The sequence below is a fragment of the Thunnus maccoyii genome, chromosome 2 (assembly GCF_910596095.1).
Source record: "Thunnus maccoyii chromosome 2, fThuMac1.1, whole genome shotgun sequence".
Lineage (NCBI taxonomy): Eukaryota > Metazoa > Chordata > Actinopteri > Scombriformes > Scombridae > Thunnus > Thunnus maccoyii.
The window spans coordinates 22,189,826-22,215,726 of NC_056534.1; the positions used below are offsets into that span (position 1 = coordinate 22,189,826).

The following is a 25,901-nucleotide window of genomic DNA, read 5'->3' on the forward strand; positions in this document are numbered from 1 at the left end:
CCAGGTTTAATGCAAAAGCATCGGTATGAGTCCTGGCCTTAAATCTGACTTTATGCTCTCAGGATTATGTGGGAATGATTGTGTGTTTGACTGTCAGTGTAGATTGTGTGGGCTGCCATCACTTTAAATGATGGCAGGACTTTTGATGCCCACATTTAAGGGTGTTTGTGTGTGTGTGTGTGTGTGTGTGTGTGTGTGTGTGTGTGTGTGTGTGTGTGTGTGTAAACATGCCTATGCCTGAGTGTGTGGGTGATAGCTGGATGTTTAATTAAGGTACTTTAGGGTATTTATATTATTTTGTTATTTAATGTTTCAGTGCCTCAGATTTTTTTTTCCACTCTCTTTCTCTCGAGTGACAGGTTTCTATTAGCCCTGTGTGTGTATTTTTTTTTTTTTTAGCTCTGTTCTCTCACGGTCATGTCTCCAGCACTCTACTGAGGCCATTTTGTTATTTGCGGTGCCTCCCTGCTGTGCTTCAAAGAGTGCCAGTAAGTGTGTTTGTCTGCCTACCTGCATGCCTCTATGTCTGTGTGTCTGTGCATGTCTGTGCATAGGTGCATCTAAACCATAGGCTGCGTTGATGAGATCCAGTGAACACATCCACAGGTGGTTTAGAAATTTCTATGGTAACTAGATGCTTCCATCTGTCGATATTTTTTCCTGGGGTCGGCTCACATCAGTCCAATTATGAGGTGAGCTTTTTCCTTCTTAAGAGAACATTTCTAAAGTATTGGGATGGGAGTAAAAATTGAACATGTTCGAAACTCGGTATACAGTCAGAATAAGATGGGTATCTCATGTAGGAGTCTGAGAAAAGCACAATGTATCCATGACATCATGCTTAGATAGACATAAATCAGTTTCACTAAACTAAAGTCTTCACTTTTACTGCTCAACAGAGGAAGGACACACAGTTTAAGTTACTGATGACAAAACATATCATAAAAGAACTGACTGTGTCTTTCTTGACCGAAGAACAAGAGATGATGAAGCATGTGAAACCTCAAAATCTATTGTTAACTGCATTGTGTCAACAAATCACACTGAATTTACTGTCATGGAATAAAAATCACCCTTCCACCACACCATGGTAGTGAACATTTATAGCACTAAGGAATAAAACTAAATCCTGGCTCAAGGATGGTAAAAGGCCTCAATATACAGTACCAGTCAAAGGTTGAAACACTTTCTCATATATATGTTTGTTTATCAATAATTAAAGAAGGAATCTACACCTTTTCATAAAGCTTTGTGAAAGTGAATGTTTAAGGTATAAAACAGGGCTTAAGGATTGTTGACATATATTAGGATATGTGACCCTTTCATGTACTCATCTCACACAACTGGAATTTTGTGGGAACAGCAGGGAGTTAGCTACTATTACATATACTATACTGAGTAAAGCAAGTAAAATTACCATGGCTAAGATCAGGCTATGGTTTTGGTCATGTTTGAGGTTGTTGGCCAAACAGATATTGTGCTCATTTCGTAAAGGTTTGGGAGACCAGCCTCAAGATTAAAGTTTTAAGGTATTGTCAGTGTAGTTGCCACTGCCCAACACATTCTTACAATGAAAGGACAGTGTAGGTCTAAAATCCACCTGGCAAAAAACCCCCTACAGTTACATTTATGCCATCTAGCTATGGTAATGTACTCCAGAACGACCGATAGGACTGTAATATGCTGCTTTCAAAAACCATTACAAATCACTGTTAAAAAATGTTTTATGGTGTGACAACGCTGTGGTTAAGGTCTGGTTAGGTTTAGGCACAAAAACTTGGTTAGGGTAAGGGAAAAATCATGATTTGGGGTAAAATGATCACTTTAAACATGGTTTATACTTCCTTAAAATTATGCAACCTTCATTGTCATGGCAATGGTAAATAACGGTAACAATTGTTGTTACTTTTTTTTTTTTTCTTCTTTTACTCTCCTGACTCATGGTTGGAAACATGACACTTGCGATTCAGGAAGTGAATACTGGTCTCCTGCAGCAAAGTCCATTTTATGCCATCTAACTATATGGCCATCCACCCAACAGTCTCCCCCTAATAAGGCAAAAATCATGTTATCAAGTCACCTTATATTGAAGTCACTTCCTCGGGTCAAAATTATTACAGCTGCTACATGGTGTAAACGTAACTATAGGTCGTTTTTGCTGGCTGAATTTTAGACCTATACTGTTGTTTTTCTTGTGAGGACAGGCTGCACTGCCACCTCCTTTGTTCCCAAAGTAAAGACAACAGCAGTCATGACACTGACTGCTGTTGGTGGCAGCAGCAGGGAGAGAGGGCATCTGCTGCTCTTGTCTATTTGACGAGCTGATGATGGTTTAACTTTTTCAACTCGCCATTGCAGCTTGATGTGTGACCATGGCAACCACAGACACCACATTGAGGGAAATGACTCAGGAGCAAATTTTACTGGTATTTGAGTTAACTGAAATTCATCAGTATTGAAGAGACACATCAATGAAAAGGAACAGTCATGGAGCAACATCAGCTTCAAAGTTTGACTATCCAGTCTGAGCCAATAAACAATGTCTATCATTGCAGTTAGCAAAACTTGCTAAATGAATCGTGTCATATTGTTAACATTCTCTCTAAGCTACACAGTGAGATTAGAGTAGGTAGAAAGCAGCAGACTGTAGTGTACAGTACAGGTTGTTAGTAGGATGGGATGTATGTATTCAGAAACCCACAGATACAGCAATAACCGCGTGATGTCTGAGAACACCTTCACTGTAAATTTGGGGTGGGAGGGGTGGACTCTTCATCAAAATAAATACTAAAGAATTTGACCAAAAAAAATCTTGATTCAAGGTTTACTTATTAGCTCTTTCCAGAATTTTCAACCATATCCCATGGTCTTCCTTAGCAGGTGGAGGTTGATCGATTTTAGCAAATGTCATCTTCTTCAGAGAGAAACTGCAATGTGGGGCTGAAAGTTTAGGAATAAGCTAGTAAGTGGACCTTGAGTCAAGATTTTATTTTTAGTCAAGCTACTGTTTTTATGTTCAAGAAAGAACCTTCATGTTTATTTCAAGAGCGCACTCAAAACATAAATATAATGACCACCTAAACCACATAAAAAGCAGATTTATACATTCTGCTTTAGTGTAGCTACGAGGGTCTGTGTGATGTGCATGTCATCAGCTATCTCATGTCCACAATATCCATTTTCTGTTATTCAATCCCATCAGCTCTGCATTCAGTACAAAACACTGTCCTCTTTTTCAAAAAAGGGGAAAATAGCAGCCTAAAATGATTAATGTCAGTTGCAGGTACAGTAATTCGCTTCCTACATCTGATTTTGCAACAGGCATGGATTAAGAACTACACTCTGGAAAACATGGCTAACATTTGATCATCCACAACCTCCTGGAATTTTAATCCCATCCAGACTGGGTTGTAGATATGAAGGTACAGTAGAGGTCATAATAGGAGGTGTGCTCTTGTTCCTCTGGAGTGCTCTTGAAGGCATTGAACCCTGAAATGTGAAGAATTCTCAATTACAAATTAGGCATTTAATTGACACTCATGTCTAGAGCAACTTCACAGCACTCCACATGGGGAGTACTATTACTATTATGTGTGAACCTTGTGTAATAAATGAGATAAACTTTGAATCTCTTCGCTGAGTGAAATACCTTCGTATCAGAAATTTCAAGGTGTTTTTCCCAGTGTAGAGACATACCTCAGTATTATGACTTTTTCGTTTTTTTTCATTCTTGATCTTGCAATAACAGCACAGTGAATAAATCAGACTGAGCTCCCTTAAATCTGCCCCTGACCTGGTTTAACCAAAATCATTAGTTACCACAACTGGCAGTTTTACCACACAACTGTACCATGTACCATTTACATTTGATTTATGAGCCATTGTTTGGGAGTTGTGCCATATTTTCTTTAATAGATTAAGTTCTGATGTCCTGCTGTGGCATTTCCATTAGCCATGTTTACCTGCATGCAGCAAGGAAAGCCCTAGTCTACATGTTCTACTGTGATTTGTGAAAGCAATTAGACCTTCAATGGAAGCATGTTCCTCCTTTTAAGGCACACAAAGCACAGAACTATGACAGAAGCTTTATTTCAATGCAATATTATTAGCGCAGATGCTAGTGTGACGACTGGAACTTGGCATTTAAGAATAAAGCTGAGTGTGTTTAGAGTGGTTGCTGTCATGTGGTTGAACTGCATTGTTACACAATCCTGTGGAGCTGTCAATGCATGTTACTCAAAATAGATTACAGGGTATTCACCTTATGTGGTGCTGCAACAGCTCAGCAACAGCTCAGAGGGATGTTGCCTTCAAATTGTTGCACTTTCAGTGATCTTTTAATCTTTTAATGTTCATGGCCTCCAAATCCAGGTTGTGTTTGAAGTGAAATATGATTAGACTGATTAAAGTGTGTGGTAGGCACAAAAAGGAAGATCAACAGTCTGTATTAAGGAGATGCAAACAGGACAGATGTAAATGTTTTAAAATGTTGTGTAGAACATAATGCCGTGGCCTTATTGTGTCAAAGCTTGATTGAGTACAGTGAGAGAGAGAGAGAGTTGTAACATCAGAGACGGTGGGAGGGAACAGGGAAGGAAAAAGAAAATGATTTACAGTCATACAGAATGAAGAAACCATGGGGAGGATAAAGGACAAATAAAAATAAGGTGGAAGTAGAGGAGGAAGATTGTAGATATTAAGATAACCACATACTTTCACATAGCTTTACATACAGTGTGCATTTACGTTGATGGTCTATGTTTTTTGGAGGTAATGTTTCTTGTCCTCATGCTGATAATTCCCAATGGGAATGGGGGAAAAGCCAAAAATCAAGTTCTTGTCATCCCGACTTTTAAATGAGTGATCGATCGATCAAGTGATCAGGATTAATACAAGTCCGGATAAACCCATCTGTGGTTCACTAATTAGGATTATTGTATGCTTACAACAAAGGCTAGACGCAACTGCTCATAAAGTCCTTAGAGGGTTGTGTGTGGTGCATTCACTGGCTACTGTGAAAGTCTGACATCAGGATATTCAGAGGTGCTAACAAACAGCATTGCATATCTACAATGCATACCATGTAACTGCAGTTTTCCCTGGTGTGATTATGATTGGGAGCCTATTATGCACAAGGGATTGTTATGATGCCAAAAATTGAGTCAGCAGGCCACCATGACTGAATAAATGTAACCTATAGCACTGGACTAGTGAATTTTATCAAGACATTGATGAGGAAATTGCATTTAATATAGATAGGTCACATCTAGTCAATAGCTATTTTGTATAGCATGCTCAGTATCAAGGTCGATTCAAATCTGGCAAATTGAATGCTACCATTAACGAAAAAATCCAGCTGTTCAGCAGCCGACTGCCATGATGTAAAAAACCCCCATGATCTAACCAAAGACTACACCAATCTTCACAGGAATAGTTTCTTTATTCTAAAGGTAAAATGTTAATATGAAGTGGCTTTAACACCTCTGTTGTTAAATACTTGCTCCTATTAATCTCAATGCTGGAGCTGTCATTTTCATTCTCTTTATATGCTCGAGAAGCACTACACACCATCACCACAAACACAAATCAGGTATTCCCCTCTTTCCATCCACACCTCTGTCCCTCCCTGCTTCTCAGCAGGCTTTTAATGTGCTCGCAGACACAGACTAGCAGTATAGTGGTCAGTCGTATCCCTACTGCACTGTGCACTTATACACATTAAAATTACTAAATACCATTTTTCATACAGGAGGATGCTTCATCACTGATTGCAGTGACTGATAGGAACTTTAAGTCTTTGTCTGAAAATAATGCACATCATGGACAAAATAACAAGGAGCTGTAGCAGTTCTAAGAATGTCAAAGCAGTAAAGCTCTCCATAGGGCAAATGTATAAATAAGTGGTTTGGAATACTTTTTCTGACTCCTCTGAATGACTGCATATAGCCTCTTTTCATCATTTGAAAAATAAATGTTTTATGCTTCATGGACATTTCAATGAAACACACATATCCTGCTCACGACATGTGTGAGTCTTAAATGGTATTTGATCTGGACGGAGGCAGCCGTGTGAAGGAAGCCCTCTCTGCATTCGAGTTATGATGGTGTACTGATTTTAGTCGCCACCTACAGTAACTTACCACACAAACCTCTGTCTATTCAGCTTGTCAAAAGAGTCTCTCTCCCACATAAACACTTCGTACTCTGAACCCATCAAAATGGGACAGAGTTTTGCACCTCAGTTGTATTTGCGAGCTTCGCCCTCATGCATGACGAGGTATTGATTTAGCAGCAGAGGCCCCAGTGTGACTGTGAACTGCCTCTCTGCAGACACACAACCTCCAGCGGGCTGACACATGGGAGGGGAGTCAACAGTGTGCAGTAGAGCAAGGACGGGAAAAAAGAACTCTTAATAAATTTGTCTCCCGTCAGTTCCTGGCTGAAGACTGCAGGGCTGAATTTGAAGTCTCCATCCATGTTGCCACAGAAGTTCATTGTCAATTGACTTCAGCTAAATCATCTCATGTTCTATCAATTCCAGTTTGTATGTAATCGTCATACACTATGAAATATCATAAGCCAAATTTTTGTAATGTGTTATATAGATTTCTATATGCCACCATAGCACTTGACCCTAACCATAATGCATCAGTTTAAGTCCCTAATATGGAGATTAAATTGGGGTAAAGATTCAGTCATTGTTTCTAAATACTGTAAAAACTACACCCACACAATAACTCCTTCTTCATACATTTAAAGCTGCATTATTTGTTTTGAACAAGCTGTAAACACAACATTGACATATTATCACCTTATAAAATTATTATGGCTAACATATTAGCAAACAGTTGCTTTGGAGTCATGTTTCTGTCCACCTGAGGAAGTCCAATAATCTCCTTTTGGCTCTGTTTTGGTTTTCACCAACTCCTGAGGGAAATATCTGGCTCTTAGCTGCTACATAAACCACTATGTTCACTAGCTAGTCACTAACTTTGTCTATCTGTTGTTTGGTGCTGGGTAGGTAGTGTTTAGTGGGTTTATCAGAACCTTTTTTGCTGAAATCAGCTGCTTGCTATAGCCGGAAATGAGGTTGACTAGAGCTCTTTTGCTGTTGAGAAAACCAAAACAACACGATAAAAGAGGCTAAAAGCTCAGTCAGGTGATAATTTTCTATGGGTTCATCACTTGTAATGACAAATTTCACATTACATATATTCTTTTGACAACAACATCTTTGTTAACATGCACATATTGATTAATGGAGATTCAAGATGAAAAAAAAATATACATTAATTAAAGTTTTTTTTATATCTTATATCTCTTTCAATGAGTATATACACGTGAAGAAGCCCTATATATATATATATATATATATATATATATATATATATATATATATATATATATGTGTGTGTGTGTGTGTGTGTGTGTGTGTGTGTGTGTGTGTGTATGTATGTATACATACACTCACCGGCCACTTCATTAGGTACACCTATGCAATCCAAGACAACAGCTCTGCCAAATTCCTACATTCACAAAGCTTATACATTCTCAGTTTTTGTTGACATTGTCAGAAAGGTTATAATTCTACTTTATAATTAGTATTGAGGTCATAGTGGGTGGTGGTGGTGTACTGGGGTGCCTAATATTTTTATTTTCCTCTGAAAAGCAAAGATGAACATCACACTTGCTGCAAACAGGTTGGTGTATGTCTGCAGTGTCCTCTCTTCGTCTTCACTGGGAAATGTGTGATTTTTCAGCCAGCGATACCTTGTCACAGGACATGGTGTGTTTGTTTGTTTGGGGCTTTATGTCCACATAATCATCAGCTGGGAAGTCGGTGGGTTGTTTTCTTTGTCCACTTCACCAGCATCTTCATCTGCCTCTTCATCACTTGCATCAGTGTCGTCTGATTCCAATCTAAAATCACTTTCTCCATTTTAAATGGCAACAATCACATCCTGCACACTGTGTAGAAAACCTCCCTTTGCTAGTTGCATTCAGAAATGGAAAAAGTAAAAAGATAATAATAAATGTGTATAAGTAATACATATGAGTATTATATTGTAGTAGATAACCTGAAGAAATAGATAGTATTTTCCAGGCTAAATAATTTCAATGCAAATAAATCCTAATTCTATTTACACATTCCACTAAATTCACACAATACTGTCTGACTAGCCTATTATGCTCTCTACTTATCATACCTCAAGGAGTACTTGCATCACCCCAGATCACTTACATCCCCTCAGTCCAGACCATTCTCACCTGTCCCTGAACAATGCAACAACCATCCCCTGAAACATTCAGAACAGTCAGAACCTGTTTCTGCCTAATGCAACAGGCAGCTATTTGGGCAAACAAAAAAAGCCCAGAAAAAGCCCAGGATCAGTTAAATGTGTTTTTTAACTAATAAGATACAGATACAGTTTGAAATAGTGCTACAGCAACAATTTATCCATTTATTGAATTCTTACCTAAACTCAAAATTTTAACAGAGAAAACACATTTAGAACTTAAATATAGTGAATCATCAAATACATTATATTTCTATTAGTATTTATTTTCCATATGTGAACATGTGAGAAGTGCAGTGTCCCTATGTCATGTGTAAGGTGCACATGCTGTTTTGACTACCAACCTCACCCAGCGTTGTGGAATTACAACATAGACATAACAAGCTCAAAATCAAGTTTGATGAATGTATTCCACAATAACTAAGTATCTACATGTTCTAGACATTGTAATAATCACAAAAAAAATTACTTACTTGAACCCTGACAAATCCAGTCCAGTAAAACAAGAAGATGAGCTTGACAGAAAGTTTGCAAGTAGTGTGAGTTCATGGCCAGATTGCTGGACCTATAAACACATTTACTATCCAATAGACTTGCGAGGATAAACAATAGGACCCACTAACTATGTAAATGTGGTCTTTAAAAAATTATGTGTGATGTATGTAATTTTGCAACAGGCTTTATATATATATAAATCCCCTCTCTCTATATATCTATATATATATCTATATATCTAAAACTATCTCTCTATCTGTGTATATATACATACATGACAATTAAAATGGAAAATTATGCCTGATTTCACTGTACTGAAATAAATAAATAAATACATAAGATATGTATGACTAGCCACCAAACAAATCCTGTAAAATTTTGGATACTGAAAGAGAAATCACAAAACTTAACATTTTATTCATTAATTTAAATTATATTTTCTGTCATTTTTTCCTGCCTACATGATTGTCTAAATGTTGTTTCTCTTCACTGCCATGAATATAATTACAGTGGAAAATATTAAATCCCTTTTAATGCAATTTATTTCATTTTTAAAACTTCAATTTTACAGATATTTAGACAAAAAATATCAGAAAATAGCCATAAAAAACCAACAATTTGAGTGTAATCACAGAAAATAAACTGACCTCAGATTGCACTGTGCATTACTGGTTGCATTTTTCAGGAAAATCAAGAAAAGATATTAACTTAATTTAGTAAACTGTATTTACTGTATTGCCTGCTTCTATTTAAGAAAAATCCTGACAATTTAATAAAATCTGGGAAATTTCCAACTCAAAAATCCCAGCACTCCAATAACTGATCATATACTTTCATGTCTGTGTAAAAACAAATCTGTGTTTGTTCTCGAGGAAGACATCTGCCCAGTAAAATGTGATGCATCTCTAGAAGAATCCAAGCATTCGTTCCTTGTAAACATTATAAATATTACTTAATTAGGATGGAGCTGTTGGAAACTTTCATACAAAACCACTCTGAATGTAACATTTAACAGATCAAAAATCATTTGTTTCATTAACTAATATTTGTGTGAATGTGTGTCAATACGCGTGTGCCCTTGTGTTCACACAATCAGTATGCATACGTGTGTGTGTGTGTTAATCTGTCAGCCGCTTAGTTCCTTACACTCATCATATTACCATCAGTTGGGAGTAAATCTAAATCCATTTAGACAGCCGGGAGACAAGGACATGATCCATTATTTACACAATCAACCATTTCTCTTGTCTCTGACCCAGAAAGAATGAATTTGTCACTTCTGCTCAGTGCTCAGCCCGGGTAGTTAGTGGGAGGAAAGGAAGAGAGAGACAGAGAGCCTATAATAATGAATATTTCACTTCATTGCACAATGCTCTGGTGCCTATCGAAGAACTCCTCCAGGAAAAAGTTTGTGGACTTCATATGACTGTTATTAATGGTATATGTGTGTGTATGATAGTGGGAGAGTTTGTCTGACAACTGAAGGTGTGTATTTTTCCAGTCTATTTCCTTGCATTTATGTCTTTGCATATGTGTGTTAGCCGGCAAGATTTTTTTTATTTATTCCTCATTTATCAGAGGAATACAACCAAGGTTGAGCCAGTGCGTGTGTGTGTGTGTTTTACTTTGTTTTACTTGTTCTTGTCAACAAGAACAAGTAAAACAATAGCCAATTCAAAGGAAATTAGTTTATTAACACATATATGAATAATCACGTGTACACACAAAGATGCACATGTGCATTTGATACTAATGAGTAATGCTAATGTAAGTAATGATTTGCAATGCAGTCTGTGTGTGTGTGTGTGTGTGTGTGTGTGTACATTATGCTTGTGTTTTAGGAACCTTGAAAACTTAAATTTAATTGTTCATTGAAATTGAAATAATTTTGGATCGTTTGCTATTAATTTTAAACTTAAAGCCTGAACATACCAGACCACCGTTATGCATCTGTACTTGTTCTATGTTCCCCCATACACACGTAGTCATTTCCAACTACACATACACCAACTTGCTCTCATAAATGTATGCCCATTAAGACAATCACAAACCAATTCCAAAGTCCCTCTAGAAACAAAAAAACATGATTTTCAAACTGAGTTAGTGAACAAACCAAAATAACACCATCATAATACCACTATTTAACCGAGGTATCACAGCACTTTCAATTAGAAAGATGCTGCATTTGTTTCCTGCTATTGTCGATGTTGAGCACAACTGAACCCGCATAGAGTCACCATTAAAAACACCAACTGATTAAAAACCATTTAATTTGATAGCTAAACCAGTGCTTCCCTATTTTCAGACAAGCCATTCATCACGACACCAGACGCACAAATGCAAAAAAACAATTTGACTCCAATTGTTGTGAGCGTTGAATCACGCTGCGAGACATGCTAAAGCTAATTTGCCAGACAAATTAGTTGGCTCGATTCGAACTTCATTGGCAAAGTTATAAAATCTCGTATGGAGAGGAAAGTGCTCCTGCCGTACATTTATAGTAATTGTTTCAACGGAACCCTGCTGTGGGGGGTATTTTAGACGCCCACCCCCCATGCCATTTTTTAAACACTGCGGCTGTCAAATGGCTTGGCTCAGGCTCCCAAACATCACAAAGACAGCTCCTCCATTCCTTTTCACTACTGGAGTCCATCTTCCCTGCAATGCGAACACATGCCGAACTGGTTGCAGTCCAGTCTTTTTAGGCTAAAATGCTCCATTAAATCGTGCTGCCACACAAGGTAAAAGTTACTTTTACATCAGAATTAAGGTCCATGGACACCTTTAGAAAGCTAAAACCAGAACCATTTTTAAACTATGCAAACATAAGAGAGTTGTATTAAAGTGGTGCTGAGCTTGTCAGGCTGTTAAGTTGCCAGATGAGCCCTATTTTGAGGTCAAAAAGTCCAGTGATCACAATGTGTGTTTTTGTGCCCCCCAATGAATTCTCCAATCTCTCTTAAAAGCTTGTCGAGTGGCTTAAATACAGCTTCTAAAGCAGTAATCAGCTGATATTGCACTCACTTTGCAATCAGGGGCTTCAGATATGTTTGCGTATGACTGGGTGTATTTTTCCTGAAAACCCACAAGATCTTATTTAAGCTTTGATTACTTTGGTCAGGGACAGAATGTTTGAATGTACTTGACAAAACATTGTGTGTTCTCTTGAACTTGTTGAAACTTTTCGGCCAGTACTGCTCTGAATGAAAACGAATACTGCAACGCAGTAACGCAGCAACCTGAAAGTTGACCACTGCTCACAGTCATTTATGTGCTTCAAAATGATGCTAAGCTACAATAGCGTATCTTACATTATAGGAAAATGCATTGTGTAGTGGTCGATGTTGAACTACTATCGATGCTCATGTAACACTGTGGTGAATTAGGGATCACAATTGGTTTCAAGCAAGGACAAAAGTCTCCCTGAAGTCTCCTTTCAATGGACTACTAAAATGTAACTGCTAGGGAAATAACTTCTACCAGTCAGTGCCCAGAATATTTACTCTGACCACCATTTGCCCCAATTCCCGCTTGCATTCATTCACTTTCACTTTCACTTGGCATCAATAGAACATTTTGCCAACAATTGTTCCAACCTTCTTGTGCATCCAAGATCATATCTAATGATGCTACTGTATGATTCTGTTATTTTTTCAAATGTTCACTGGGTTCTGGTGATTGTTGCCAGACAATTAAGTGCTATTTATTCTTTACTGAAGTTTAAACAGACCTGGTGTTTAGGCTCACCTGCCTCATGGAAAATGATTGTTCTCCACACAACTTAAAGCGACCAGTTTGGTGGCTGTCTTTCTGCCTGTATGTATAGCAACCGGCGTACTTTGTATCTTCGATGTTGTCTCTTTAAATTAGGTGCACTTCAGCACTTTGCATAGTATCTCAGCACTTTGGTAACAGCTCGGCCCAAAACTACCTTCATTATACATAATTTTAAACTTGAGTCTGAGTTTGCTAAGCATCTGCTTTTAATGGACAGATGTGTCCCTTTTATAATTGTTTAGTCACACTGTCACTGTGATGGCTGCTACCATGGTAACCAATCAGAAACACTTAAAATCCATGACTCCAATTCACACACACACACACACACACACATACTCACACATTTAAATACCAACATCCATTTTTTTTTACCTGCCCACCAAAGTAAAGAAAAGAAATTGCAGTCAGACTGTTAAAAGTTTCCATTTCATCTCCAAGGCTAGTGTAAGCATGTTTTATGTGTGTGTGTGTGTGTGTGTGTGTGTGTGTGTGTGTATGTGTGTATGTGTGTGTGTGTGTGTGTTCACTAAACAGCCATATCACTGAAGCAGTCCAAAGCCTGAAGCAACGCCATTGTATCGGCTATTGGATTAACTGTGCGCATGCTAATAGACATACTCAGACCCTTGCCAGAGTCTAACACTGACAGACGCACACACTCCCACTTTCTTTCAAACACACGACACACACAAACACACTGCCAAAATGCCTGATTTCAAGGCTATGTGCTTGGCTAATTGTGTGCAGTCTGCTCTCTGATTATGAAATGTTATTTTGTGCTCAAGGCCACATTTCTTTCCATCAAAAGAATGCTGTTCCTCCAAACAAAGATTGTACAATCCACATGTTTTGTCTCGATAAATCCACATTCAAAGATCAGGAAACACACACAAATGAAAGGATGCACACATTTATCCATTTAAAGCAGGCAGTTTAATGTGATTAAACAATGTAATTCACTATTACCATGAAAATTATTATTATAATTACTATTATTGGACTTATATCTATGCGCAGGGTTGTATTGTATGTATTGTTCGGGGAAGGTTATCTCAAATGAACAGTCTTCTCCAGCTCTAACAGTGTTCCACAGTTTGCTAGCAGATAGTTGATGGCCTATTCTAATCTTGGCACAGATCAAATTATTCCCATCCTATAAGCACAACTGGAGTTAAAAGACTGATACAATGCAGCACACACCTACATCATCCCAAAAAACTAATTCTCACACAGCCTTTTGCTGATCATGGATCTCAATGAAATTTCACTCTGCACTTTCAGTCACATGTTGTAATAGTGTTTTGATGTTTGTGGGGAAAATGTCGCTGAAATGATTTATAAGACACCTTCTGATTTAAAGAGGATCTATTATGCTCATTTCCAGCTCTAAATTATTAGTTTTGAATTCCACTAAAGTAGCGTTGCATGATTCACAGTTCAAAAAACTCCTTATTTAGAATTATGTAAAGTTAACCGCTGCAAACCCAACATTTCCTGCTTCAAATTAAAAGCTTTTCAATGCCTAAATAACGGGAGACTTTTCTTGTGAAGGATTTACAGGAAGTGAAATGTGTTCCTCACTGAATTGGCAGAGCTTTATTAACACTGCTAAAAACCAGTTGACACAACAACATATGGACATAATTGGAGCTATTTGTTGAGCGGATCAGTTAGAAACAATGCATAGAGGACTAGTACAAGCAGAAACAGCCACTGTGATGATGATGTTTGATGAAGAGCTGCAGATGACCAGCACACCTCCAACAGTACTACTACATATTTTGCTTTGCTGTGCTGTGTAACGGAGTCATGGCTTGGCATGACTAAAACAATGGAAAAACGCCATAATGTTAGCGGAGCGGAGCAGTGAACTGGCGTGCTGTGTGGAGCAGATGTCCATATAAAGAAATCCATCATGAACCAACATCAGCTCAGGCTGAAAGTAGAAAAAAATGTTGGAAACAGAGTATTCAGAGCAGTCTGACGCCAGTGCTTTTTACTCACAGGGATTACTTCTACATACGTTTATCTCACTATTGACACGTTGGCCACGTTTAATATGGACATCTGACATTGTGACATTATATATATGACTGAAAATCATAATCCTTTAAGTGTCAAGCACTTTTTAAACTTTTTCCCCCTACGTTTACTCTTGTCCAATAACAAATCATTGCAATTATACTTATTTTAGTATATTGCAGGATTTATGTTTTTTTTTCTGTTTTTAACCTGAGTTGGGTAAACAGAAAGCATGCTTAGTGAAAGTTCTTTAAGGAAGGCTGGCTTAGACTATTTATTCAGATTTTTTATCATTCCCCTCTTCCAACTCAATTATCTGACTGAGGGCATTCCCACCTCACTTCATCTGCTCAGATTTTGCCAGTCTTGTTGCTGTCAAAACCTAAAAATCTGTTCCTATCTCTGCTACTCTCAGCTGTCATTTCAGTGTCTAACCTATTTACCAGTAATCATCAGAATGAGCTCTCCAGGAGATTCCTCCAGTGAGCTCATCAGAAATCCATCTCCAGATTACATTCATAAAGATCTTCAGTCAAGATTGTTCTTCACGTTCACAACACCACGCTACTGTTTGACTAATAAATACATTTCTTAATAACTCAAAGCCTATTTTCAATTAGTCTCTCCTGATTGGACTATAATTCCATCATTACATGTGCCGTATGTACATTAACTGCAACCTAACATGTTTGGTTGCAGTTAATGCATAGCAGTATTATGGCTGAATGCATTCAGAGTAGATGCTGACAGAGGATTTGCAACTGTTGCTGTTCTGCTACAATGTGCTACTGCTTTCACAACACAGCTTGTGTAGGTAAGTTGAAAGACACTTCGCTGTGTCTTGTCCATTGTTTTGTGATTTACTAATGCTCTGTAGCAGGTGCCCAGGTCCCAGCGGGGAATGTGAGGATGGAGCCCCTAAAAGTTGAAAGAAAGCTAACTTGTCCCCATAAATCCTTTATCATTTAAAACTCCACAGACACCCAAGATAATCACCTTCAACATTCAACACACCAACCAATCAACCATATTGATCTATAAGGGGGGTTGAGTGTATATGTATGCAATGATTTTGATAGGAAACCAAACCCTGCCATGTGCATGGCTAGTGCTATTTTCCTGTGTCGTTCCTGCTTAGTCAAACCTGACCTCAATCCTTGAAGAAAACAACAAATCAAAATCAGCATATGCCACTCCCTCACCATCTCCACTCTGCTTCACTCGAGACAAGCCAACAGGAGCACTTTAGAAAATCTAGGTGCCATCTTAAGCAAAAACTCTATTACTTTGTATTGTATTTTAGCAATGTTGTATAAACTAATATACAGGTAGAGGAGACTGGCTCAGGTAAAAAGTCCACTTGGACTCCTTTTAGCATGAAATGATGTAGCTGATGTTGTCTATGTGGCTAATTCACCAAACATTGGGTCGAGCTGCAGAGTTGGTTCAAGACTATGGAAATTAAGTGAAGTAGAAGTCTTAGTTAGTTAGTCTTAGTTTCCTTAACAATGCAGAAATCTCTGGTGTGGGTGTACATGTTGTTTACTTGCTGATATGCGCTACTTTGGCTCTAATGCAGCCGCCTCCCTCTGTCTGTAGTCGCCACTCTGTGGTCTCGAGCAATGTCCCGCCCACAGCACTATCTGATTGGTTACACACCACAAGTAATAGCCTGTCAACACTGAAGGATGGGCATGCTACTGTGCCACTGACAGTGCAGAGAGGCATCCACAGACTGGAGCAGCTCCAGTGGGCAAGCGGATTTGTGCTTCGAAGGTAAGGCAGCAGATATTGCCGAAGTTGCATCACAATCCTCTACACTGAAGTTTTAAAACAACACAATCTTATGATCTATTTCTATGATGACAAGCATGCTGAATTTCCCTGTTACACTGTTGAAAAATGCCCTGAGATAACTTTTGTTATGATTTGGCACTATATAAATAAAATTGAGTTGAATTGTGAATTGAGTTTGTGACTCTAAGGTCAAACCAGTACAAAACGTTCATGTTATTAGTTAAATATCAACAGTGTAATGACATTTTCCCAAGTGTTATCTGTCAAGAGACAACAACACAGCAACAGCACAAGAAAAGCTGAGGTGTGTCAAAAAAAGAAAAATGGCCTTCAGTACTGTACCAGTGCAATGAAGTATATATGCTGTTGTGAAAATGAAAAACAATATCTGATGGTTGTATGGAAGGCAAAGAAACCCCTTAATACTCTGCATTACACCAATGATGCAGGGTGATTTTGGGCCTTCTTCTCTCCTCTCCAGCTGACCTATTCTCTTCTGTCCTTGTTCATTCACAGATCATGAACTCAGCCCCAACACACTGGAAACTCATTTCCTGTCTCCACAGGCTGTCTGCTGCTCTTGATTTCCCTCACCACTCCAACAACATACAGCAACCTCAGTCATTGACAAAGAGAGACTGGGCTTGTACTGGGCAGCGTCTTTTTTACTTAATACAGTGTCCCTGGTGAGAAGGTATGTCATACTCAACCTGAAAAGAAATAATTGATAATGAACTGTGTTATTAATGAGGATTATGGCTCAGGTTACATTTAGAAATCTGACCAGAAATCTGTAGCCAATTTGGGCAAGTTGTTGGCCAACTGTTGGTACACTCAGTAGTCTTCTAGCACTGAAGGACCTCCTGGCTGAGGTTGGTGTATAGATAAGTGCAATGGAAACAGACTTAACAAATAAATCATGATGTACATGAAGTGTGTGACGTAAACATCCACTGAAACTTCCACTCCACTCAGGAGATGGAAAATAGCACCAAACGAAAACATTAGATCTGTGTGGAGCGACGAGGAGACTGTAACACTCAAATTAATACATGAAACATGCCATACTTCATGCCAAATGCCATAATTCCATCATGTTTTCTATATTGTTTTTCACCATTTGAGGTTTAACTGACACTCTTTTAATTACATCATCTTGTTACGCCCTCATCTTCTGCAATGGTTTAATGGCCCCCAAATAGAAAAGTACCGCCACCAGTTTGATGAACCAACTTCTAATATTCGCATAACTGCCAAATTTCTTTTGGCAGTTTTCTGTAAAGTCACTTAAAAGTTGAGCAACATTTGGATGGAAACCTAGAATATTTTCACATCCTATCTCCTACCAACACTCAATGTAGTTTTCTTTAGTCCACCAAGGCAATCATTTCCCAACCTTAATGAAGTAGTTTGAGTTGCCTAACCCTAACCAAACAATGGTGGTGACAGTTTAAGAAATATTTATACATGACTGGACAGTACTGGATAGTACTGATAAATTATCCTCTTTGATGTACCTGAATCAGACAAAAAGTCATTTTATCTATTGCTATAACTTGTGAGACAAAGAGAAAAAGGAAATGGATTATATATCAGTTATCAGACATATATCAGTTATTTTCAGTTTTATCATCTAACTTCAGGATAGCTAGCTACCAATTAGTTTTCTTGCTAGATGTCGCCATGTGAATTTGAGCATAGAATACTTTTATTCTATTTTCAAGAACAGAGAGGAGGATTCACATGGATTAGACGGAACGTATATGATTTAAAAATATCAATGTTTTAATACATCAACAAAATAAGTAAATCAGTCTGCACAGAGTTCTGATATCCCAAGTTTTACAAACTCTGTCTTGCTCCCTTTGCTACTATCACTAGTCACAGCTGAGCTTTTTGTTTGAGCAGACAGAAACATATAATCTGTCCAAACATGGCCTTAAGAGGGAAGCCAAGAATGGTACAGTAGTGTTGGATGAGAGGTTAATGGGTCTGATGAAATGAGTCTGAAATATCCTTGAGGTCCTGCTACCTCAAGCTTTATGATATGTTTTTTTTTAGATGATAATACAATCAGCAGAGACACACACACACATACAAACACACACACACACACACACACACACACACACATGCAAACACACACAAGCCCAGTGTTGCAGCCCTGTGGAGAAGTTAGTGACTCTTCACACATGCATGCAGTGGAGCATAGTGGTACCCTGCAGAGTGGTCATTCACCTCCATTCACCTCTCTCATTCACACACTCACACACTCCCAGTGCGTCCTGATTCTTGACCTCGAGTACATCTGCCACATTAGAGCTACATCACATACACACATGCTGATGAAGAGGAATACGCCACACACACGCACGCACACATACATGCACGCACACACACACACACACACACAAACACACACAAAGTAATTACAAAGACATACTGTACGCATGCATTACATAAGTAGTTCACAAACTTGTTAGCTTGGGACCCCCTGAGTTCAATAACAGTGATAAAGAGTGATTCCTCCTTATTAGACTGTTTCATTTGTACATTTCTTGAGGTCTAGAGAAATAAAACAACATAGTATTACCCAGGAAAAAAGCAACTGTTACAGAAAAGTCTAAGAAATAAACATAGTTTTGTGTAACCAAATTTTCTAATTTATCCCCCTGTGATCTTACGACCCCTTACGACGATCACATATCAGCTCACACAAATGCAAGACTCGGTACACTATCACCTGCAATGGGTCCAAACCATGTTGGTTTCTTCTTTATGGGTCAAGGCAAGGTTGCTGGGCAGCAGGAGCCGGCTCAATGTCTAAAAGCACCTTAAGGGAGCAACTTACACTCAACTGACCTCAATATTGGGATTGTATATTGCAAAGTATACAAACTCTAGCCACCAAACTATTTGGAGTGAGAGAAGATAAATGTAAGAACATTTATGGTAAAAATACAAACATGAGAGGGATCAGAGAAAGACTATACTAAAACAAAGGAAAGGGAGATTTGAGGCAGCGAGTAGAGAGGATATCCTCATCTTTGCCTAGTAAACAGGTGAGAGAGTGACAGAGAGAGTGAGAGATTACAGAATGAGAAAAATCAAGAGTCACCGAGGAGTACTGCCATTCCGCCTTTGCTCAGCAAACACAGAACAGCAGCTCATGGGTCTTAGGAAGAGAGGGACGCAGAGACATAGAGAGAGAGGAGGACATGAGACAGAGAGAGAAAGGAAGCAAGAGAAAACAATAAAGCACAAGTGAACAGTAAGAGTGAGACGTTTAAGGACAGAATGAGAAATCTGTGTGTGAGGGAAGACAGAGAGTGACAGTGCCGAGGGCTTGTTGAACAGGCTCCTTTTATGCAGAGGCACGGCTGCCTGACAGACAGCTCTGATATGGAGCATTAACACACACACACACAATACACCTATACACATCCAACTAGTGATTGGGTGTATTACATATTACAAGCTGTTAAGTCTGCAGTAAGAGCAGATGTTTATTCATGACAAGCACAGGAGGAGAATGCCAGGGTATACCTGCTGCCCAGCACACACACACACACACACACACACACACGCACACACACACACACACACACACACACACACACACAGGTTGTATATGTATATGTATAGGAGGTTATAGCAGTGGGTAGAGCAGGAGTCCCTGCTTTATTCAAGGGCACATTAGCAGTAGGTAATAGAATTTATTCTTTAAAGGATCATTCTGGGTTATTTCAAATTAGAGAGTAGTAGTGGAGTAATAATTAAAATCTAATTAAACTCCAATATCCTGTTTTAAATATGTTTGGCTCTGCACTGGTCAGTGCAGCTGACAGAGCTATTGTGAGACATGTGTGAGGCCCTGTGTGATCTTAGCGTGGGTGGCCCTGTTTACTGTCACGCATATGCACAAACCACAGTACAACGCACGTAGTCCTTGTTCAAGTTGAATTGCAGAGCATAATTTTATAGAAATGCATTTCATCTGTGTTACATATACAGTCAGTGCTTTACATGGTGATAAAATGCTACAAAAATCTGGTACAAGAGTGCAAGTGTGTGTGTGTGATTTGTAGTTGTTAACAAGGTGCACACTGTATGGCACAACAACAACATTACGCACAGCTTAAACACATGCGTACACATACATCAAACAGCACCTCAATAAAGTTGGAAATATATTCACAGATTCGAACTTCCCATATAAGTGAAATATTGTTAAAACACAAACAACACATCTTTTCTACTGTAGTAAGGTAGACAACAAGCTACATCCTAATTTTCACCCAAACGAGCTGAATAACATTGTTCTTTATGTACAGCTGGCTGTGAGACAAGTGTGCAGGGATCGTCTAAAAAGTGCAACACCAAAAAGAGAGATTACAAACATATTCAATAACTTCACTGTTATATAGTGTAGTGTCCCCAAAATCACTTCACACGTCACTGGTCTCCTGTTGGTTATACTACAACACAATACCTGTGTGTGTGTGTGTGTGTGTGTGTGTGTGTGTTTGTTTTATTTTTGTTTTTTTTTGTGCCTGTTCTGTAGTTCTGTAGTGTAATATATAGGCTACTGTCTTTGCAAAGTTTGTAAAGTTTTGCGAATTTTCTTCTGTTATGTGTGACAAATCAGTTTTTTTGTACTTATTTATTTATTTTAACAATAATGGAAACATTGCTAATGAATCTTTGGTTTATTTTACTGAAGAAGATTGCACTTCCAGATATTTGTGTGTGTGTGTGTGTGTGGGGAGAGCTATTTTCACGCTCATCTCATTTCATCACTTTCATTTAAAACCAAAGAGGATAAAAACTCTTTGTTTTCTGACAGTCAAGTTGGCACATTATAATATGGCAGCACTATGGGAAATCCTGTCATGTTGTGTAAATATGTGTAAATGTGATGGATTCACAATAGGCTAAATGGAATGAAATACATGACAGTCTCTTTTCTTGCTTTCTTGGCAGCAAACTCAGCAACAAGATCTGTGTAATTCATCTTGGATGCAACATCCTTTCACTGGATAGAATTGCAAACCCATACAAACTGTCCCGAGATAATGATGTACACAAATAGTTTTTGATTTGTTTCAACTTTGAAAAGCTGCGCTCTCTCAATGCCACAGTCACCACGATAGTCAGAAGAATTCTAGGCACAATCTCACAGTTGGGAAATGTTTGTCTAATGCTTTTGAGGAAACGGAGGGTTTGAAGTGCTGTACTTGTTCCCTTTGGAATTATATGTCTGAGTCTCCTCAGCACAGCCCTTACGATGACTATGCTAGCTGACTTTATCTCTATTGTCAACAATTCATATAACATCATTGGTTTGGACATGTGCAGAATATTTTCTATGTATCAATATTGTGATATTGTTTTGTATGCCTATTGTGACTACCCCTGCCTAACCTACCTTAAATGTATTGATGCTGGTGTGGTTATGAGTTATTGCTATATTCTTTTGTGTCCATAAAGGTATCCAGGAGAATGTGGGCGTGGCAGCCAGTCAGATTCAGACCACCTGGGCCTAATGCTCCCAGAGGATAAAAGGTCAACTCCCAATGTTTTATGTACTCTCTTTCTCACCAGGTCTCATTCAAGCCAGCAGCTGCAGGCTTTTGCTTCTTGTTTGACTTTAGTTTTTTTTTTTGCTTCACAACATCTTACACCTCACTGTTCACGCAGTCACACCTACATTACTGATGTTACTGACTGACGCACTCCATATTTGTAGTTATTTTGTCAGTTGTTTACTTTATTATAATAAATGCTTTTAATATTACTGCCATCTGTTTTGTCCATCCCCATGTTTGGGGATACTGGGTTATGACATATTGGGGGCTCGTCCAGCATTTTTTTTTTTTCCATTTGTGCCGCAACCTCTAGGTAAGATTTGTGAATGTATGATTTTTGTTCTTTCTGGTATATGGTACCTGGTTGTGCCTACATTGTGTGGACTTTTTCCGAATTGTAGGTGCTTTTTGTGCTGCAGACTTTGGGATTTGGTGCACATATGTGTAAAATTTGGACCGCTCATAACTACCCACCATAAGTAACTAGGAGCTGAGTTATGACACTATGTGTAAATAGTATATAGATACAGCTTTGACCTTCAGTACTTGCTGTAGTTGTCCACATACACAGTCTTCCTGTGAATTCAGAGATTATAACCAAAATTTTGGATGTACTCACTTTCAGTTTTACCTTCAAATAAAGCGTTGAGAAAATGTAGCTAAACTAAACTGTCTGACATGTCATGTTACTTGCCCTGTTGGACTTCATGTTTCCATGTTCCCAGATCTCAGCTATTATTTTTGTGAGTACTATGTTACCCAAACTCTCCTACAGTGCATATTGGTTACTGGTATTTAGTAGTTATACTACCTGTATTTACTGTATGTGTGGATAGAATATCATGCGATAAATAACAGAATATTGGAGAAGCTTTTTAACAGGGCTCCCTGGCCCAGAGACACACTAACATTACCACATTTGTATGATCACACACCTATGCAGAATTTTCATAATTCAGATCATCTTTACAGACTAAACTTGTCAAAGTAGTGATTGTGGACATAGTTTAAGCAATGGATTGTGCCTTTTGATAAATGATTTTAATGGGTTTGAAGTATGTTGTATACTGCTTAATGCTTCATGTTTTTATAAACCTGGCACATGTTGCGGTTTTGGAGGAGCACCACAGTAAAATTGTGAAAGGTTTTAAGTCACTGCTGTTCTTCTCCAACTAGATGAGCAACAACAAAATGGAAGGAAAAACACTAGTTCTTCTCCAGATGTCCCATGGAGCTTCAGGTGAGTTGTCTGTTATTACTGTGTAGCTGCTGTTTGTAGATAAGTGTGGTTGGCACATGTGTTTTTCAGGCCAGTACATGTTCCCAGCAACAGCAAGACGCCTCAGCATGATTGGGATCAGAGATGCAGGGGGGGGAAAACTATGGGTGTGTCTGAATTTTTAGGCGTCAGGTGTGATAACTGTCATAAATTAAATGAAGCTAGCTCAGGGAGTCAACTTGAGTGCACTGCTACAATCTCATTGTATACTTTCCCCACTGCAACATACTGTTCATCTAACACACCCTTCTCATGATAGCAGTGTACTTGAGGAGCAGCCAAGGAAATAAGATAAGATTGAAAAAGAACTAAGGGTTCTAAAGTGGGTTTCCCTGTCGTGAAAGCCGCCATATTCAACTCATTCATCCATTTCTGCTTGCTGTAGAGGAACAAGAGGTTTGCATTTAATCGGCTGAAGCTGATGGTGTAGAAGTGTATCATGAAAAGTTGTATCACGCACATTTCGAGGTCTATATTTATATCCTGGGGCTCTACTGTAATTTTTTTTTTTTTACATTTCTTTTACAGTTCAAAAAACTCCTTATACTTTATCTTATACTGACTCTTGATAAAGCTTTATAAACCTCTCTCTGAAACGAGGCGTTTTAGTTCCTGTCTCTTTAAGGCCCCCCTCCGGATAAGCCCACTCTGTTATGATTGGCCAGCTCCTTGAAGTTGCCCCTCACAAGCAAGAGTATGGCAACTTTTCAAATTTACTTGCACATGTCCGAATCAGATACGAAATATGAGAGTGGACAACAACACAAACAAACCATGGAACAACCTCAGCAACAAAGACTATGGGATGTTTGTGCGCATGCTCGACCAATCTGAGGTCATTACGAGGAGGAAGTAGAGGTAACTTTGCAAATGAAACGTTCAGAGCAGGCTCAAGCACTGGCTTTTGACTTTCAGGGGGCATTTTACGTACATTTACCTCAGGTTTTGGACCTTTGTTTAACATAGACATCTGACATTACAACACTATAAAAATAACAGAAAATCACTATACACAATATGTCCCCTTTAACAGAAGTCCCTGCACTACCTGGAAGGCTCAGCTGCATGTGGTGGTAGATGTAGAGTGCGTCATATAAGCAATATGATCGGAGTGAGATAAGTTATTTCTGTACATAGCCAAGTTTCTGTCACAATTTACCCAAAAAGATTTCAATGTGATATTTAAATGTACATTTTTTTATTGAGCCAAATTCAAACATATTTATCTACCGTGACCCTCTCAGTACTAAAACAAGCCCTAATGGAGAACCATGAATCAGGGGAAAAGCATGAATTTTATTTGTACGAATTGTAATTTCTCAATGGATGCTTGAAAAAATTCAGCAATATAATATAATTCAGTATTGTCTGTATAGATTGAAGATGGAAGAGGATTGACTTTACAATCATGAAAAGAAAATGCAATATAATCAAATAATATATATGGTGTATAATATAAATGGTGAACAGTAAAAGGCTCAAAATTTATTCCTATATAACAACTCGTACAAATAGAGAAAGTTGCCTCATCCATTGACTTTCTGACATCTATGGCCTCATGGCCTCAAATAGAACATCAGCGATGGAGAGCAGACTCAGGGCTGGCTGTATGAAAGAATCTGTGTGTGTGGTGACAGGCATCTTGTTTGGTGACCTGACGGAACTGACTAATGGAGTCTCTCTCTGATTGTCACCACACACACATAAACACACACACACAAAGTGCTGCAGAGTGGACAAGATTTTTGATTGCATTTCAGTGCTCTACTGGGATTGCCAAATTGCATCCACAACAAAACATGGATGAAGGACAGAAAAAGACACAGCATAAAACAAAAGGGTCAAAGCACAACAGCATTTCAGGACCTGACAATTACATAGAACTAAAGCCCTCTGAAAACACTACAACATGCCAAAAACTAAATCAATAGTTCACAGGCAGCTGCAGTTCCTGATTTTTGTTACAATATCCAATCAAATGTTGCTACTTTTTGACATACATGCATTGCGAAATATTTTCAAGTAAATTTGGTCCCCTTTTACATAAAACAGCAAAGAAACTCTAAGAAACTGCCAACTGTACTTTGCTGATATGCATCATACAACAACATTTTGTATGAAGTTCTATTGACCATTTAGCATTAATGCACACAGCTTACATGATTTACTCATTTTCCAGAACATGACTAGAAGTAGAGTCTCTACATTAAAGTAACAATACAAAAGTGTTGCATGAACAAACAGTAGTGATGATTTTGTTGCTCTTGGAACCTTACAAGTAGTGAATCTAAAGAAAAGCCACGTGGTCGCTAGAATCAGTAGGTATTACCTCTCAGGAGCATGAATGTGCCCAGTAAATGTCAATTTCCCCATGAGGTTTTGTGAGCAAGTGGAAAATTTCACCTGACGTTGGCACTAGGGTAAAGGTCAGAGGGTCACCAATGCATTAGGAGTTATCCTTTAGGTTAATTTTTGATATACCTTGTCATGGACCAAAAAAACTGAGGATTACCATATTAACAATAGAAAAAGTACATTGTTTTGTGTGAAAAGCTCTGAAAAACGACCTACTAACTGTATACTACCGTTGCTACCAAAAAACAAACAAAGTTGAATGAATGAATGAATGAGTAAACTTCATTT

The 25,901-nt window shown here is 38.4% G+C and overlaps 1 long non-coding RNA gene across 1 annotated transcript in view; it reads left to right on the forward strand.

Annotated features, from left to right (window-relative positions):
• The first annotated feature begins 421 nt into the window (after positions 1-421).
• The window catches only part of LOC121884877, a 31,124-nt gene continuing 5,644 nt past the window's right edge, over positions 422-25,901 (forward strand). The window contains exons 1-5 of the long non-coding RNA XR_006092422.1: positions 422-488; positions 16,194-16,370; positions 16,908-17,085; positions 21,882-21,956; positions 23,156-23,219. This is a non-coding gene — a long non-coding RNA (uncharacterized LOC121884877). The remainder of the gene's footprint in view (positions 489-16,193; positions 16,371-16,907; positions 17,086-21,881; positions 21,957-23,155; positions 23,220-25,901) is intronic.